The 17,410-nt window shown below is 47.4% G+C and overlaps 1 non-coding gene across 1 annotated transcript; it reads right to left on the reverse strand.

Moving 5' to 3' along the window:
* Positions 1 to 4,358: 4,358 nt before the first annotated feature.
* Positions 4,359 to 4,433, reverse strand: Trnas-gga (transfer RNA serine (anticodon GGA)). The gene has a single exon. It is a non-coding gene; the product is annotated as a tRNA-Ser (tRNA).
* Positions 4,434 to 17,410: the final 12,977 nt, after the last annotated feature.

Below are 17,410 nucleotides of genomic sequence, written 5' to 3' on the forward strand. Positions count from 1 at the left end.
CCAAGAACAACTCATAGATATGATCTGTTGCACTTAACTCGGAGTTGAAGCCTCCCCAAGAAAGTCAGGCTGTGCAGGGCGGTGAATCTGCGGCCGCTGGCGACTGAGCTCAGAGGCGCGAATTTCTAGCTACCTCAATCGGATCAGAAGGGTCAGTTTTTGCTCTGCCCAAGCAGCTGTACAAAAACAGGCTACTCCAGTGACAGAGGGAAATTGAAACAGCTGAAGGAAGTCGCACCCAGGAGGGCGAAGAACGAAGTATCAAAATATGGCATGTAGCTCGAATAACATATTTGGCCTCTACATTGAGGGTGTGTGAATGTACCACTCTACTATTGTTTTATACAGCAAAGGCGCACAAGGACCTATGCTACCAAGGGCAACCATTTCGGAAGGCGGCAATAGTCTAAGGCTACTAGGCAAGTTTTTGCAGATGCATCTACCGGTACTGGAGAACGAAGATCTATTCCTCGGTAACCACAGGTCATGTTGGATTTCTTTAAGAGACACTACCAACAGGATGTGTATACTTCTTCGTTGACTTTAAGGGTAATCATCACATATGGCAAATTTTTAGAATGACTACCATCGGGGTCCGCCCGCAAAAGTGGAAGAAGCGCAGACAGGTGACAGTGAAAATTAGTGGTGAATTACCAAGCAGGACGTAATATTCAAGAACGAAGAGGGCGTATTGGATTATGGTTTGCTACAGTTATTAGTAACATTTCATAAGCTCGGCTGTATAGGTGCCGGACGGCTAGCCCTACTGTGACCATTGCTGGAAGGTTGTTCTAATACATTGACAACTGCTTAGGCCTTTATGACAATTGCGGCGAGCGGGAAAGCATCGCCTAAACTTTTTGGTTTCTTCTCATCATGTATGGTGGAGCTCGAAGTGAACGCAGACGTTCCGGAGAATAACAAGTAATTTTACATTTCGAAAGGGCTTTTATGCTCAATCAAGTATAGTGGCAGTATGCACCACGCTATGAAAATAAGATGTTTCCCTTTTCTTCCGTACATTTCAAGTTTGTGGAATATAGAATAGGTGAAATGTTGCATCATAGCGTTCCTTTTGTAGTGATGCCCTGATAGAAGGAAGCTACCGCACCCTAATTTCACGTCGCTCGGCAGGTGACATCCCTAACATGTTGCCAACACGCATGACGCTGTCGCTTTTCGTTGTACGTGGACGTAAATTAACCACTGATGACCGGTGAAATAGAAGTGCTGGTATCATACCTTGCGTTCATATATTGTCGTACAATAAAGTTGTACAAAATATCAACTTGGAGGAGCTTATTTCGACTAGTAGTATGCTTAATTTGGTCTGTAATGAACTTAATAAATATGCATCCATCTCCGCCTGTCAAACGAAGCACGCAAAAATCGTGCGTTATATGCTACATCGTCAAGAGTGATACCGAAGTACCTGTACAACGTACTCCGACACAAGACGTCAAGCCAAGGTTTCCTCACGCCGGGCACAATGCGCGTGAGCTTCGTGTTCAAGAACTGCTGGGTCTTGCCGGTGTTGCCGCCTCGCGACGGCCTCACGTTCCCGCACTGCGGCATCCTCACGGCGGGCCCGATGCGCGTGAGCTTCGTGTTCCAGAACTGCTGGGTCTTGCCGGCGTTGTCGCGTCGCGTCGGCTTCACGTTCCCGCACTGCGGCATCCTCACGGCGGGCCCGATGCGCGTGACCTTCGTGTTCCAGAACTGCTGGGTCTTGCCGGCGTTGTCGCGTCGCGTCGGCTTCACGTTCCCGCACTGCGGCATCCTCACGGCGGGCCCGATGCGCGTGACCTTCGTGTTCCAGAACTGCTGGGTCTTGCCGGCGTTGTCGCGTCGCGTCGGCTTCACGTTCCCGCACTGCGGCATCCTCACGGCGGGCCCGATGCGCGTGACCTTCGTGTTCCAGAACTGCTGGGTCTTGCCGGCGTTGTCGCGTCGCGTCGGCTTCACGTTCCCGCACTGCGGCATCCTCACGGCGGGCCCGATGCGCGTGACCTTCGTGTTCCAGAACTGCTGGGTCTTGCCGGCGTTGTCGCGTCGCGTCGGCTTCACGTTCCCGCACTGCGGCATCCTCACGGCGGGCCCGATGCGCGTGACCTTCGTGTTCCAGAACTGCTGGGTCTTGCCGGCGTTGTCGCGTCGCGTCGGCTTCACGTTCCCGCACTGCGGCATCCTCACGGCGGGCCCGATGCGCGTGACCTTCGTGTTCCAGAACTGCTGGGTCTTGCCGGCGTTGTCGCGTCGCGTCGGCTTCACGTTCCCGCACTGCGGCATCCTCACGGCGGGCCCGATGCGCGTGACCTTCGTGTTCCAGAACTGCTGGGTCTTGCCGGCGTTGTCGCGTCGCGTCGGCTTCACGTTCCCGCACTGCGGCATCCTCACGGCGGGCCCGATGCGCGTGACCTTCGTGTTCCAGAACTGCTGGGTCTTGCCGGCGTTGTCGCGTCGCGTCGGCTTCACGTTCCCGCACTGCGGCATCCTCACGGCGGGCCCGATGCGCGTGACCTTCGTGTTCCAGAACTGCTGGGTCTTGCCGGCGTTGTCGCGTCGCGTCGGCTTCACGTTCCCGCACTGCGGCATCCTCACGGCGGGCCCGATGCGCGTGACCTTCGTGTTCCAGAACTGCTGGGTCTTGCCGGCGTTGTCGCGTCGCGTCGGCTTCACGTTCCCGCACTGCGGCATCCTCACGGCGGGCCCGATGCGCGTGACCTTCGTGTTCCAGAACTGCTGGGTCTTGCCGGCGTTGTCGCGTCGCGTCGGCTTCACGTTCCCGCACTGCGGCATCCTCACGGCGGGCGCGATGCGCGTGAGCTTCGTGTTCAAGAACTGCTGGGTCTTGTCGGTGTTGCCGCCTCGCGTCGGCCTCACGTTCCCGCACTGCGGAATCCTCATACATACATCCGGAAAGGAGGCATGTGGAGCTAGAACACCGCATACTGGAGGAGCTGTCGAAAGACGTCGCGGAGCTCCGAAATTGACAGCAACAGCGCTGTGCCAGGTTGTGACGACAAGGACGGAAGATTTCCACAATAGCCAAATTGCAGCACATATGCAGTAAATACGGAGAACGCCTACAGGAGCTCGTGACGAGCAAAACCTCGTGTTGTCATCTTAGCTGTGCCAGTTGTGTATTCATTTCCTTTGGAATAATATGTCAGCGGCGCTGATTCTCTCATGCTCTCTATTTAAAGCATGCGGTATAGTCTGAAATATATTCTCGAGAACCAATGGTTCGGAACATAAATGCGGGCGCTGGTGCGGCCGTTAGATGGACGTCGGAGGGCTTCAGCTAGGAGGCGCAAGTCAGGTGAAAGTTCTGAGGAGCGTGGCACTCAAAACGTTCAGACCTCACCATCTAGTTGGCATGTCGTTGCGCTTTTTGAATTGTTTCTAAACGACGCAGTTAACAATGCGATATGTTCCCTTATCCGAATGTCCAACAAGCACTTATTAGGGTGATTTCTTGGACCGTACAGAATTAATAAATGTTGCCGGTGGAATATAGCGTTATTCAAGGCATTGAGCTGTATTACTAAATGTCGTAGACATGATTTGCTTGAGAATTCGAACTGCACATTGAACGAATTAGCAAGAATTTATTAAATAACGTTTTCAGTCGATACTGTGCTGTACATTTTCTCATTTATAAATTGCAACCGGTGCTTTCGCAAGGTGTATTTCATTGTGGTGCATTTTCAAGGAGGCACCTGCGTCGAAATGTTGATTTTTAAGGCGTGCGACGAAATGCATGGTAGTCCCAGTTATTTATGTGCTTCAACGATTAAAATGGCCGCCTGTTTGCAAAGTGCAACAAGAGTGACATTTTTGCAAGTTTCACGGCGTATATCTCGAACCTCGCGCGATCCTTAGTGGATGTTCCAAGGAGATAAGCCTTGTCAACTAACCGGCAGCAATTCATAAAGTGTCATATGAGCGTTAAATTATTTATTCGAAAGTGAATTAATAATCTTTTCCTAATTACACGAATACGCATTTCAATTTCTGTTCCATTTAATGTCTGGTGTTAGAATAATGCAGTTAACTTACTGTAACTGTGTGTGCCCAAGGCAATTTTTCAAAATTTTATATTGCCTAAGGAAAGCACAAAGAACTTTTTATAGGGAACGAATATTTTCACTTATTAATAAATTCAGAACATGTGCGAGAAATATCTTCATGTTTTTCAGTGTCGTGTATGCTACTAGTGAAATTTACTATTTCACGTGATTCAAGAGCAATGCAGGGATAAGAGATGGTCTTTAACGCAATAAATAATGTTGCTAACATACTATGGAAACCCAACCGGTTTCCTCGAAAGAAAACCTCGCAGTTGAAGAAAAATTCGTCCTGGTCCGGGACTCGAACCCGGGACCACCGCCTTTCCGGGGCAGCCGCTCTACCATCTGAGCTAACCAGGCGGCTAGCAGATGGCAGGGCGAAGTCGAATTTGTCGACAACTCGAAGCAAAGGCAAGTATATGATGTAATAGTTCAGCGGAAATCCGCTAGGTGGAGATAAGTAATTAAAGAGAAACTGAGACATCCACCCAAATGTAGCAATTCGCTACTATGGAAACCCAACCGGTTTCCTCGAAAGAAAACCTCCACCTAGCGGATTTCCGCTGAACTATTACATCATATACTTGCCTTTGCTTCGAGTTGTCGACAAATTCGACTTCGCCCTGCCATCTGCTAGCCGCCTGGTTAGCTCAGATGGTAGAGCGGCTGCCCCGGAAAGGCGGTGGTCCCGGGTTCGAGTCCCGGACCAGGACGAATTTTTCTTCAACTGCGAGGTTTTCTTTCGAGGAAACCGGTTGGGTTTCCATAGTAGCGAATTGCTACATTTGGGTGGATGTCTCAGTTTCTCTTTAATTACTTATCTCCACCTAGCGGATTTCCGCTGAACTATTACATCATATACTTGCCTTTGCTTCGAGTTGTCGACAAATTCGACTTCGCCCTGCCATCTGCTAGCCGCCTGGTTAGCTCAGATGGTAGAGCGGCTGCCCCGGAAAGGCGGTGGTCCCGGGTTCGAGTCCCGGACCAGGACGGATTTTTCTTCAACTGCGAGGTTTTCTTTCGAGGAAACCGGTTGGGTTTCCATAGTAGCGAATTGCTACATTTGGGTGGATGTCTCAGTTTCTCTTTAATTACTTATCTCCACCTAGCGGATTTCCGCTGAACTATTACATCATATACTTGCCTTTGCTTCGAGTTGTCGACAAATTCGACTTCGCCCTGCCATCTGCTAGCCGCCTGGTTAGCTCAGATGGTAGAGCGGCTGCCCCGGAAAGGCGGTGGTCCCGGGTTCGAGTCCCGGACCAGGACGAATTTTTCTTCAACTGCGAGGTTTTCTTTCGAGGAAACCGGTTGGGTTTCCATAGTAGCGAATTGCTACATTTGGGTGGATGTCTCAGTTTCTCTTTAATTACTTATCTCCACCTAGCGGATTTCCGCTGAACTATTACATCATATACTTGCCTTTGCTTCGAGTTGTCGACAAATTCGACTTCGCCCTGCCATCTGCTAGCCGCCTGGTTAGCTCAGATGGTAGAGCGGCTGCCCCGGAAAGGCGGTGGTCCCGGGTTCGAGTCCCGGACCAGGACGAATTTTTCTTCAACTGCGAGGTTTTCTTTCGAGGAAACCGGTTGGGTTTCCATAGTAGCGAATTGCTACATTTGGGTGGATGTCTCAGTTTCTCTTTAATTACTTATCTCCACCTAGCGGATTTCCGCTGAACTATTACATCATATACTTGCCTTTGCTTCGAGTTGTCGACAAATTCGACTTCGCCCTGCCATCTGCTAGCCGCCTGGTTAGCTCAGATGGTAGAGCGGCTGCCCCGGAAAGGCGGTGGTCCCGGGTTCGAGTCCCGGACCAGGACGAATTTTTCTTCAACTGCGAGGTTTTCTTTCGAGGAAACCGGTTGGGTTTCCATAGTAGCGAATTGCTACATTTGGGTGGATGTCTCAGTTTCTCTTTAATAAATAATGTTGGCTAACATAAAATAATGCGGTATATTGTGATAATCGTGCGGTTGGTGAACTTGTGCTTGTTTTGCTTTTCTTCCTTCCTTATTTCCTCTTCGTTGCAGCAGACACAACTGCTGTAGAGATGCACTCTACCTAGTAAATATTTTCTTCAATTTCTAAACGGTGATTTTTTGTATAATCTCGCCTTGCGTAACATCGTGTCTGTATTAAAACGCGGTGGGTTGCTGGCGTCCGCTACAGTAAATGGAAAAATATTTTTACTTCAATTAATGTAATATTTAGCACAAGCTGTGCGCTTGTATTCCTCACCACTTTAAGCAAAATAGTTAAACAGAGTTCGCGGCAGATTTCGCAAAAATGTACACTTGAAAAACGATATGTCGTTAGATGCAGTATGATAAATGTTGCAAGGACCAGCAGCGAAACGTGAGAAAAACCAATGCGATTGCTTATACTACTCCGAAGGTACCTTGTAGACGTTTCGCCATTACACGATGTGCAAAGATGAAAGGTGACGGCCGACGTTTCACCTTTAGGCGAAGTGGTATTACAACAATAGAGTTGTTTTTGTGTACGGCAAACGCTCTTCCAGATAGTTGTCTGCCCAGCAATAGTGCTCAAAAAGTCTCTTCCACTTTGCGAGTGCGTGCTAGAAGACTCATTTCTTTTACAAGTTCACAAGGCTATTTTGGGCCGTGGAGATATTGATCTTGTTGAATGCTAAGTTTGTTGCCTCGCTTGGTGTCATATGCGGACAAACAAGTGTCGTCCCGGCTGATGACCACAGACGTGAATTACGAGGAATTACGGGAATTACATTTCACGCTAATTTTGCCGCGTTCTGTCTTGCAAAATAAACACACTAAAATGTCGTGGTTTCGACACGACTGCGGTAGTCAGTGGCGGACGTCATATGATACTTTACTTGTAAAGGAAGGAATTGCAGCATTACTTCGCAAACATGCAGCAATATAGCAACGCGGTACTGTAGACGCGTGACAGGGTTTGAATGTAGATACAGCATTTCTTGAAAACCGAGTGAATTTCTAAAATATTTGATACCATTTGGTATCACGCATAACTTTAGCATTACAAACCACAGGGGCGACGATTGAATGTCCTCGCAAAAGATTTTACAGTTGTTTGTTTTCATTTTGCAAAAAGGCAGCAATCTTTGCCACATTCTTTGTAAAACCACGACGCGTTCTAAAATTTTGAACCCTACAAATGCGTTCACATTGATCATAGTTCAGGAACGCGGTATTGTCAATTGCAGAAGAAAATGTACAGTCGGTGTCACCTTTGTCTAGTGCGTAGGAACGGCGGCCTCCAGGGTGCTCCGCCGGCATCCAGCGAGGTCTAACGCTAGCTGCTGGGTCCAACGTCTAGCGATAGCTGCTGTGCACGTTCGGGCCCAGAAAGTACCGTTAGACATCAATGGCTGTCTTCGGAGCACCCCGGCAGCGGTCCTCTCCGTGTTTTACGCAGGGGTAACGGCGACTGTGCAGCTTTAGATGGAGCTGCTGTGGTGATTCTGTTTATATAAGTTTGTGCATGGGTCGTTATAAAGTTTCATGTGATAAGCGACCATTTGGATGGACTATAAAGCTTGCTTTCCTGCGAAGCAGTTCAGTTAATGACGCCGTCGTCATTAATGCGACCAGCATGTACAAGTACCTGATGCTTTTATTATGACTTGGAAAATGTAGATGCGCGTTATGTGATGAAACAGTCAACAAGAGACAAGCCCCAGTATGTGCAGCTAGCTCATTGTGCTCTATTTGACAATTTGTAGAACCGCCACCTGATTTAGCCAAAGCGGCATCGCACAGCCGCGCATGTGAATAGTTATGAACGGGGTGTATATTTGTGCAGTGTTTAAAACCACTGCGAAACGTAAAATACTGAACATCAGGACTGATGTAACAAGTTATCCCACCTCAGATTGCCATGAGTTCCTGGCCCTCCGCCAAGTACTTGTTACACGAAATCAGTCCTGTCTTTCTCACGTGTTGGATGGAGCCTTATGTCCGGTACGTAGTCGTCTCGGAACAAGCATTGAGCTTGGGGGGTGCTGCGCAAATGCAACAAATAAGGCAGTTCAAAACTTTTGAATCTACATTTCCCTGAAAAAAATACACGTGTGAGTGCAATATGTGGATTCCATCTTCCTCACTTTCAGGTGTTGTTAGAACGTCGCTGGACTTTATTTTATCTTGCTTATCTAAATCATCAGCAGCGTAGTGAGCACATTCATCGTCGCCATAGCCGGAAATTGGTATAAGTAAAGCAGACAGACAGACAGACTTTATTTAGGTCCTGAGGAGCGCTACCGCTGAAGCCGGTAGAGTAGCGGGCCGCGAACACGTCGGGACGGGTAGGCCAAGCCTCACCGCCGCGTCGCGGGCCCTCTGGACAGCCCTGAGTTGACGTGGAAGGTCTGAGCTCCTTAGCATGGAGCTCCATTCCTCTTCGGTTGTGCGTTCAGGATTCAGTAATGAGGGGCACTTCCAGAGGATCTGATCTAACGTTCAAGCTGCGCCACAATCCGGGAAACTGGATCAAGGGCTTCGATGAACTGGCTGTGGGTATAAAGACTAGGATAGCACCTGGTATGAATCATGCCGAGGGTAGATACCTGTGCTCTAGAGAGCTTCGCGTGAGGAAGGGGGAAGACCCTCCTGCCCAACTGATAATGTTTGACGGTCTCATTAAAAGTGACGAGAACATCCCTAAAGAACGCTAGATTGGAGTCCGAAGATCCCCCTAGGTTTCCCAGTGCGGTGAGTAAGGTCGCGCGCTCGGGCGTGGGCGATCTCGTTCAAGTTGGCCATGGGGGCCAGATGTGATCCGAGGTGAGCCGGAAACCAGATGATTAAAGCAGTTCCTCAGAAATTGAGGGTATATTCGTCATTCTTTAAGTTCCGCTGACCGTTTCTCTCGCGAACTTCAATACTCTACGTGCACTAACCGGTCGTTTGCTACCATGCCCAATGAAGACTACCACACCATAGTCCTATTCTTGTTTTACTGACTACCACCAACAGCTCAGTATTTCCTGCTACCAACCAACATGTTACCGGAATGGTGTCTCTGCATTTGGCATCTATGTCGGAAGAAATGAGGCCAGCAAAGCTCCGTACCATAAACGCGGAAGCATGGTCGTCTGCTTACCCGGCTGATCGACAAGACAATGCGGCCGCTAGAGACCCAAACATCGGCTACAGAATGTTTAGATAAATTTTCTGATGTTTGCACGTGCCTTCACAAAAAGCCTATGTTGACGCTGGACAATGCGATGTCAGCGCCTGTCGCCGAAAGATACCGCTCACCATCTACGGAAGCAGCTGCATTCCGGCTCCAATAATACGAAACCATGGCTTCAACGGGAAGAGCGCAGGTACCGCGAGAGATCCAGACACGAACATCTGCATCCGGCTTTTCATCAACTTTCTACATATTTCAACTCATGTGTGCATTCTTTGTTTTCACTTTGGGCCCATATAAGCTTGATCTCTCTTTCGTTGCTAGGGGTGGTAAAGCGGCAACTACGATAAACAAACTGTTGAAATTAGTAAGTGATGGTAAGGCCGCTTCAAACGCATGCATACAAATAAGAAAAAAAAATCTGCTACACAATTGGCACGTTTGAGGAACTCAAAGCATCTAAAGCAGTCCTACAACACAAGAAAATTGTTCACCTGGAAAATGCAAGCTTGATGTTGTTGAACGAGGAATGTGGCTTAACCCAACGTTTCGGAGGCAAACCACATACGGCGACAACTCTCATTGTTGAATCTTTGTCATCAGCGACATATTTAATTGCGATAGCAATTATATGGACACTTCAAGTGAACTTCTGCCGTCGACGTCGCCGTGAGGTTCCGTATAAACTCCAATGGCGATGAAATCGTCGCTGCGCGCCGTATGTGCGAGTGAAAGCGTGCGTGGGACGCGCGCTATCACGGAGACGAAATTCACGGCGGAGAGCAAACGCGACTTCCGTCGCGCGAAAGGCCTTGGGGGTATGGGAGGGGGGGGCGACGCTGTGTTGCGGCACCAAATGCGTATCTTGCAACCGGGCGCAAGGGGAACTGGTGACTCAGTCTCGCACGTGAAAGGAGGAAAGTGGAAAGGTAGCGTGGAAGGGAGGGGGGGGGGGGCTTCTACTCTGCAAACAACCGCGCTTGTACTTTTCCCGGCTGCGGCGGTCGCCCGCACAATATCTGTACAGCTATGTCCACACCGCTCTGACCTTTGTATGTGCTGTGCATTCGCCGCTCGCTCGCTGCGGTGGGTGAGCTTGCTGCCAGCGTTTGGACAGTGGTTGTCTGCGGTCATCGAGAGTGATCTATTCATGTTTGCTTGTGAGCGCTGGCACTACGCTTGTTAATTCAGTTAGTAAGGAAATGTGTCCAAGTTTATGCAGCCGATAAAATTACTATCCGTACTTCAATGAGTTCTCTGCTAATTTGCTACTGCAATTGATGCTTCTCCTTCGAGCGAAACTGCAACATTTTTTTATCTACCATGGTGACTTTACGCAGAGCTGGAATTTCGAAAGCAAGAATGCGCCCAACTAAAGAAGCAAAAAGAGCAACCGGGAAATGCATTTGTCAGCGCAAAGCAGCGACGTAATTATGGGGGCACTAAAGACAAGATCATTTTCAGCGGCAATGGCAAATTACTCTCCTACAATGCTAAAAACGCCACTCGTACAGGGCGAAGTTGTTCGGTTAGGCCGAAAAGGCCCAAAACAGAAACATAGGTCGGCGCCGCCACATTGAATTTCCCGCACGTGCTCACCGGGACGTGACGGGGTTTTACGGCGTCTTCAAGGACGTAAATAATTGTTTATCGGTAAAGACGGACTGCATTGTGTTCTAATTGAGGCACATATTGCACGCCTCAAGACTGAAAAATATTGACGGAGCTCAGGTTAAAATAAATACTTTTACTGACTGTAACAATGTGGGGCGGCCCGCAGCGCGCTGAGTCGCGTACCTCAGGACATTCATTAAAGTTTTACATCCATCCATCCATCCATCCATCCTTCACACAGCAATTGAAATTAAAGCAAATGAAAACAAGTCAACCAATACCACTTCTATTTCTCTGTTCTTATTCAAGATATAATTCTCTACTCCTATTCAATATAATTTTGAAAAATAACGGAATTAGAGTTTTCAATGAATTCTTTATCATTCTCAACTCTGATAGCGGTGAGTCCCGTTGATTGCTGAATCTCGCATTCATGTTTGCAGCGTGCATTTGAAAAACACAAGCCGTGTAAGTGTTTTTTTTTTTTAAAATCCAGGCTGGAAGCTTCAATGCTACATTCTAAATAGATTGATTGCTTCCCTTCAGTGTCTCTTTGATCTGAAGAAGTACGGAAAGACCACAGCGACATACCTAGTCTCACAGAACCATAACAAGCCTCTATGGAGCATTTTGCAAAAAAAAATATTTGAAAATGTTGGACGAACAGGTAGCTAGCAGAAACTGACATTCTGCACCATGTGTCTAAGACTTAGAGATTGACTCCAACCAAATAAGGAAATTTACTAGCCCGACGTTTCGTAACTAATTCGGCTCCTTCTTCAGGGGGTATTCTTCGGAGGTGGCGGTGTGCCGCTTTTAAAAGGTCCGTCGTAACAAAGGAGATGAAGGAGGAGAGAGCGTAAGGTGCGGAGACACTTGGCAAGGCACCTGTTCTAGACAGACAAAATAGGTGGTGGGGTGGGGGGGAGGGGGCTTCGGCGTCCCTGGTCGGCTGGGTTGACCGATGCTGGGCGCCCTTTACTCGCGGGAATGTGCCAAGGCTCGAGTAGTAGTAGTAGTCTTGGCAGATTCAGAACACGGCGGGTAATCTGAACCGCGTGAAGGGCATTCTTCCTCCTCTTTATGTTCATGGCCTTGCTGACGCGACGAAGGGAAGAAAGGACCCCCCACTCTAGGTCAGCAACACCAAAACAACTCGCCCCCCCCCCCCCCTGTCTCTCGTCAACGCATTCCCGCGACTAAAGGGCGCCCAGCATCGGTCAACCCAGCCGACCAGCGACGCCGAAGCCCCACCCCACCACCTATTTTGTCTGTTTAGAACAGGTGCCCTGCCAAGTGTCTCCGCACCTTACGCTCTCCCCCCCTTCCTCTCCTTTGTTACGACGGACCTTTTAAAAGCAGCACACCGCCACCTCCGAAGAATATCCTCCGGAAGAAGGAGCCGAATTGGTTCCGAAAGGTCGGGCTCGTAAATTCCCTTATTTGGTTGAAGTTAATCTCTAAGTCTTAATCAATTTTCCCAACCAGACAGGCAATTCTGTCGAAATGTTTAGCTGCACCATGTGTCGTCTAAGAAAAAACATCGCTCTCCAGTTGTTTCCTCATCCATGTTTCAAAAGTACTGCCACGCAAGAAAGCAAACAGCCTTACGACAAAACTACATGTTTTTGTTTTGTTTCTTACGCAAATTCAGAATAAAAAATATAACTACTTTATACATAGTGCAAGGCTCTTCTAGGTGTCATAGTTGCGAAGAATAAACAAGAAAAACCTAATTTGTGTATTTTACAAGAAAGTTCAAGGTAGAAAGCTGTAGAGTTGTGTACAGTTGCCCCTGAGAAAAATCTAAAGATGTGTCGGCGCCCTGCATTTCAAGTTTCATAAACGGATGTCACATTACCATGGCTATCGGACTGACTACCGTTAAGGTCGGTCCTACTAAGAATAGGTGAAGCTTGTTTCGGTTGAAAATCCGAATGCGTGCTAAAACCTACAACAAACTTCAGGCTCCGAAATCAACTCTCCATTTAAAGTATTCTGTCACCAAGCTGTCCGAAACTTGACTTAAAGAAACGTTTTTAAATACTGGTCGATGAAGTCCCGTAAAATCGCTAAAATGGGCCCACCTGGTTGAAAATGATATCTACGGGTCCCTGATAACTTGCTGGACACAATCCAACTGGGTTTGGGTGGTGCAGATCGATGGTCTGGCAGTAGGACATCAGTTACGCAGAGCCGACGTGACGCACGTCCGCCCCCTTGACTGCTCGCAGCGCCCCCACGCACCCAATGTGGTAAATTAGTTCTGCGGAATCCCGCAAGGCAGAGAGAATATCGCGAAAACTACGTGCTACATTCAGGCGGATGATAATTTTTCCCTTTCACGATAGTCCCTCCACTTCACGGGATGCCACAGGACTGATTTGACGTAAACCTACGTAAGTATACGAGAGTTCTTTCACTTCGCCCTCACGGAACGGCAGCCGCAGCCACGGCAGGAATCGAAGCCGCTGCCTCGAGCCCGGCAGCGAAACGCCAAAGCCACAAATCTAGCATGGCTGGAGTAAAATAAAAATATGATTGGCGTTGGAAGAGCAGGCTGTTCGCGTATACACAGTGTGCGTTTCGCAGTCGTCAGCGACGCCACACCCAGATCAGTTTCCATGCTGAAGTTTCGGGTTTCTAAAAAACTTGAGACACCCTTCGCGTAACATGGGGTCTATGTAACTTGAACCAATAATTCTGCCGGGGTACGAAAGAAATGCCTGAAGTTACCTTTCAGCGACTTGCGGCGCAGTCAGTACTGAACACACGAACTTCAGCTTTTGCGCGACGGTCAGTCAATATGTACCACTCATCCCCACCCCGTTTTTTGGCATATACTCCCAGGAGAGCGGGCAGAACTTCCGAGATGCTTGTAAAGAATTTTATTGCTCCTTATGTCTCGCTCCGTTAATTTTGGTACAAGGCCTCTAAATATTCGCACTTCAATCTTTCCCGCAGATCGGACATACTATGCCTAGCATTGCTAAAAAATATATGCTGGTTGCGAACTACAAAAGAGCGAGAACGCCAGGAAAGTTTGTATGGGCTATGTAAAGCAGCTCGAATGGCCTGATAATACGCACAAGTTTCACATTTCGGTCAGCATCGCTGCTGCAATGGTACCGAAGTCACGAAAATGGAAACTCGGTGCTCCATTCAGTTCTTTCATTACGCTTGGAAACGCTGCCTAGAACAGTTGTGTAAAGCTCTAAAATGCTTCCATGTACATACCATTTCCTAGATGTACCGTGGTGAGCATACCCTGTCCTAATTTTGTTCGTATATTGCCCACACATAAATTCAATTTCGGTGATTCATTTAGACCTGTCTCAGGCTTTGTAAAAGAATTAAATAGGAGAAGCAAACAAGCACTTTGTACTCACTTTGCAAGGTGTTAATATTTCAACAAATTTCTAAGCGTGTTACTTATAATATTGTCATCATGCTCTAAAACAAGGTCGTTGCCATATTTAGTTCCCCAGGACAAAAGAAAATCTGCTACACGTTTTGCATATCGTTTTTCTATAGAGACATAAAGTGAGTGTTTAGCAATCTTAATAGTGTCCTCAAAAGACTGCATGACTTCATTTTTACTCATACATCACTCCTGCAACCTTACCCAGCCAATTAAATTCCCAAAGCTTGACATTATTTGCTCCTTCCTGGAAGCCAAGAAAACCTCCATATCAATTGTTGCAAGTGAATCTACAAGGTGTTTAACTTAATTTGACACAAACTTTAAAAATATGCAAATTCTACGTAGATATACCTAACCAAGGAAATGTCATTTGCTGTCGCTTTGAGATATTCAGAGAATTTCTTCCATTCCGCCTAATTATATAATTAGTCTCAATTACTTATTGAACCTCTAAGTTAAAATTAGAGGAAAGTGTCAATTAGAAAGTTGTGGAGTTAAGTGACAAACTTACGATACAGCTTTCTGTTGCTCAGTACGTGCTATACAATAGTTTTTTCCGAGCGTGAAAGATCCCTGCGAAAATTCGCAAACAGTCTCGAGCGGCCACTCGCGCAGCAATTTCGCGTGTATTCGCGGGCTTCTTTCACGCTGGGAACAACACTTCAATGTAGCACCTATTGAGCAACAGAAAGCTGTATCGTGGGTTTTTCATGTTCTTCAATTTTCTCATTGACGCTTTTCATCCAATTATGATAACTGAGAAATTGGTCAATCAGTTTAGGCTAATTATCTAATTAGGCGCAACTCAAGAAATATTTTGAGGATCTCCAAGCGACGGTAAGCAACATTACCTTGGTTGAGTCCAACTACGTGGCATTTGCATATTTTTGAAGTCTGTCCGAACTTAAGCTAAACACCCCGTATAGCCGCAATAACCGCGCAGCTGTAATAGGTGTGATTGGAAAACCAACTGCACCATCGTCTTCCCCATTGTTGCTAGTTCTAGCTCAGATGAGTAACGCCAACGTACTCGCACGAGTTAACCTGTCTACTTTGTTACATCGCAAGAATATGAACAGTAATGTTAAGAAAACTTACCTCAAAAATTTACGAATGGCAGCCTCGGAACACTGGGAGTAGAGAGGCACTGTGGATGTTGTCTGTGCGTTTCCCATAATATAACGATAGTTTGGGCAGTCCGCTGATTCGCCATGACCGTCGTGAGGTGATCCCAGCCTAAAAACATTTTCTTGCGATGTATTGGCGAGTCTGCTCAAGTTTGAACACGCTTAGTGTTGTGAACTACTCCCACGAGCAATGCTTAGACAAATGACGCTAGTCAATCTAGTAACTTTAATGAAGCTCTAGATATGCGGCAGTCTTCTGTCTCATGTTTTGGTAAATACTAACCATTTTTGAACGATGTTTCACGTATGAGAGGCAGCAACTTTATGCCGCTCAAATTATCTTGTTAGTTTGCCATGAACAAACATGATTCTTGATGAAACTTACTATTTTTGCATTCGTTGTTTGTAAAATGGTCAGGTATCTTCAACATGGCTGGTTTTAGTGTGGCGCGCTGTTAGGAGATAGACACTGAAACTATCTGTAGAATATCACGCGCGAAATCATTTAACAATATCTACAAAATAAGAATGTCATCAATAAACGAGCTTGACCGAAGAAACTTACGGGTGTGGTACAGACATCGTACCACTACTCCGCAACCACACTACATTTTCTGAAATATGCAAATAACTATGGTGATAACTAAGTATTTTTATGATGTGCAAATGCGTGAGCGTTACTTGTCGCTGAGTTATCTGTCTGCGCTTAATGTTGCAACGAAATGTTTCTGAGTTTAGTGCTGCTGCGTTAAGTTTCCTAGTGCATTGTTGTTGCAGATGAGGTCGCAAAAACGCAAGACGACAAACCGGCCTTATTGCTATCTCTCAGCTGAGATTTATTTGCGGAGTTCTCGATAAAGTTGTGTTCCAAGAACGTTGCGGTCAGTGTTCTTTCTCGATGACACATCTTTTCAGCACGATTACACAACTTTGCTGAGTGATGACAGTACTTTTCGAGCGCAATCATGGAGTTGCCTACATTTCTTCATCGGGTTCATAGGCTAACTCCAGCTCATACTCTGTTTGGATGTCGTAGTTGTCGGATGGGTAGTTGAAGCGCGTTGCATCGTAGTCGTCGTCGTCGTCCACGGGCTTCGGTGACGGCGTCTGCGGATCCCCGACAACGCGAAAGGACAGAGCGAGCGGCTGCAACTCGCCGTGGTTGCTCCGCAGCTGCTCGCCAGGCAGAACCAGGCAGAACCCAACCACGTGCAGAGGCTCGAAGATATTTATCACCATTGACTGTTGCAACGGCGGCACAAGTGGTTAGCGCACTCGGCTAGAGAGCGGTAGCAGTGGCGGTGGAGCAGAGGATCAAGTCCTAACCGTGACCACTCTTCAATGCGAGAGCGTTCAGGGCATGGAAATGGAGACAGACGGACTGAAAAGAGGCTTACCAAAGTAGAAGCGCACGGCGAGGACGACGAATACCTACCCTCACAAGCAGAAAGCGTCACACCGCTCCATGGCGCGTCGGGGGGTTCTACGAAGCCTGTTCTAGCAGGTAGCAGTAAGGCGGGTTCAATGAGCAATGGCTAGCAGGGGGAGCTAACCGTGTGGCAATGGAATTGCCGAGGATTTTATCACGAAAAAGCACCTCTGATGTAGTTAATAAAAACATCTCCAGATAAACCGCAAATAATTAGGCTGCAGGAAACCTTCGCGGCTGAGATCAGCCTATCCGGATAGAAAGCGACATCCTTTTCGTGTTTCGCAGTGCTGGCCTTGAAATAAACTCTTCCAATCGACATTTCAGTCGCCGCGAAATTAACATGCTTGGCCAACTGGTAAACGCCGCAGGAATCCAACCTGATCCACTGAAAGTTCATGCCGTGCGAAATTTCCCTGTTCAACAAAACAATGTTCGCAGTTTTATGGGCTTAGGCTTTTATTTCCAGTGATTTGTGAAAAAACGTGGCGACATCGCTCGCCCTCTCACTGACCTTCTTATCCTCCTCTGTCCCATGGTACTCATTTAAGTACGTAGCATTTATTTCTTTTCATGATTACCTCATCTGCAATTAAGAAAAA

Source organism: Dermacentor silvarum, chromosome 9 (genome assembly GCF_013339745.2).
Source record: "Dermacentor silvarum isolate Dsil-2018 chromosome 9, BIME_Dsil_1.4, whole genome shotgun sequence".
In the NCBI taxonomy this organism is placed as follows: domain Eukaryota; kingdom Metazoa; phylum Arthropoda; class Arachnida; order Ixodida; family Ixodidae; genus Dermacentor; species Dermacentor silvarum.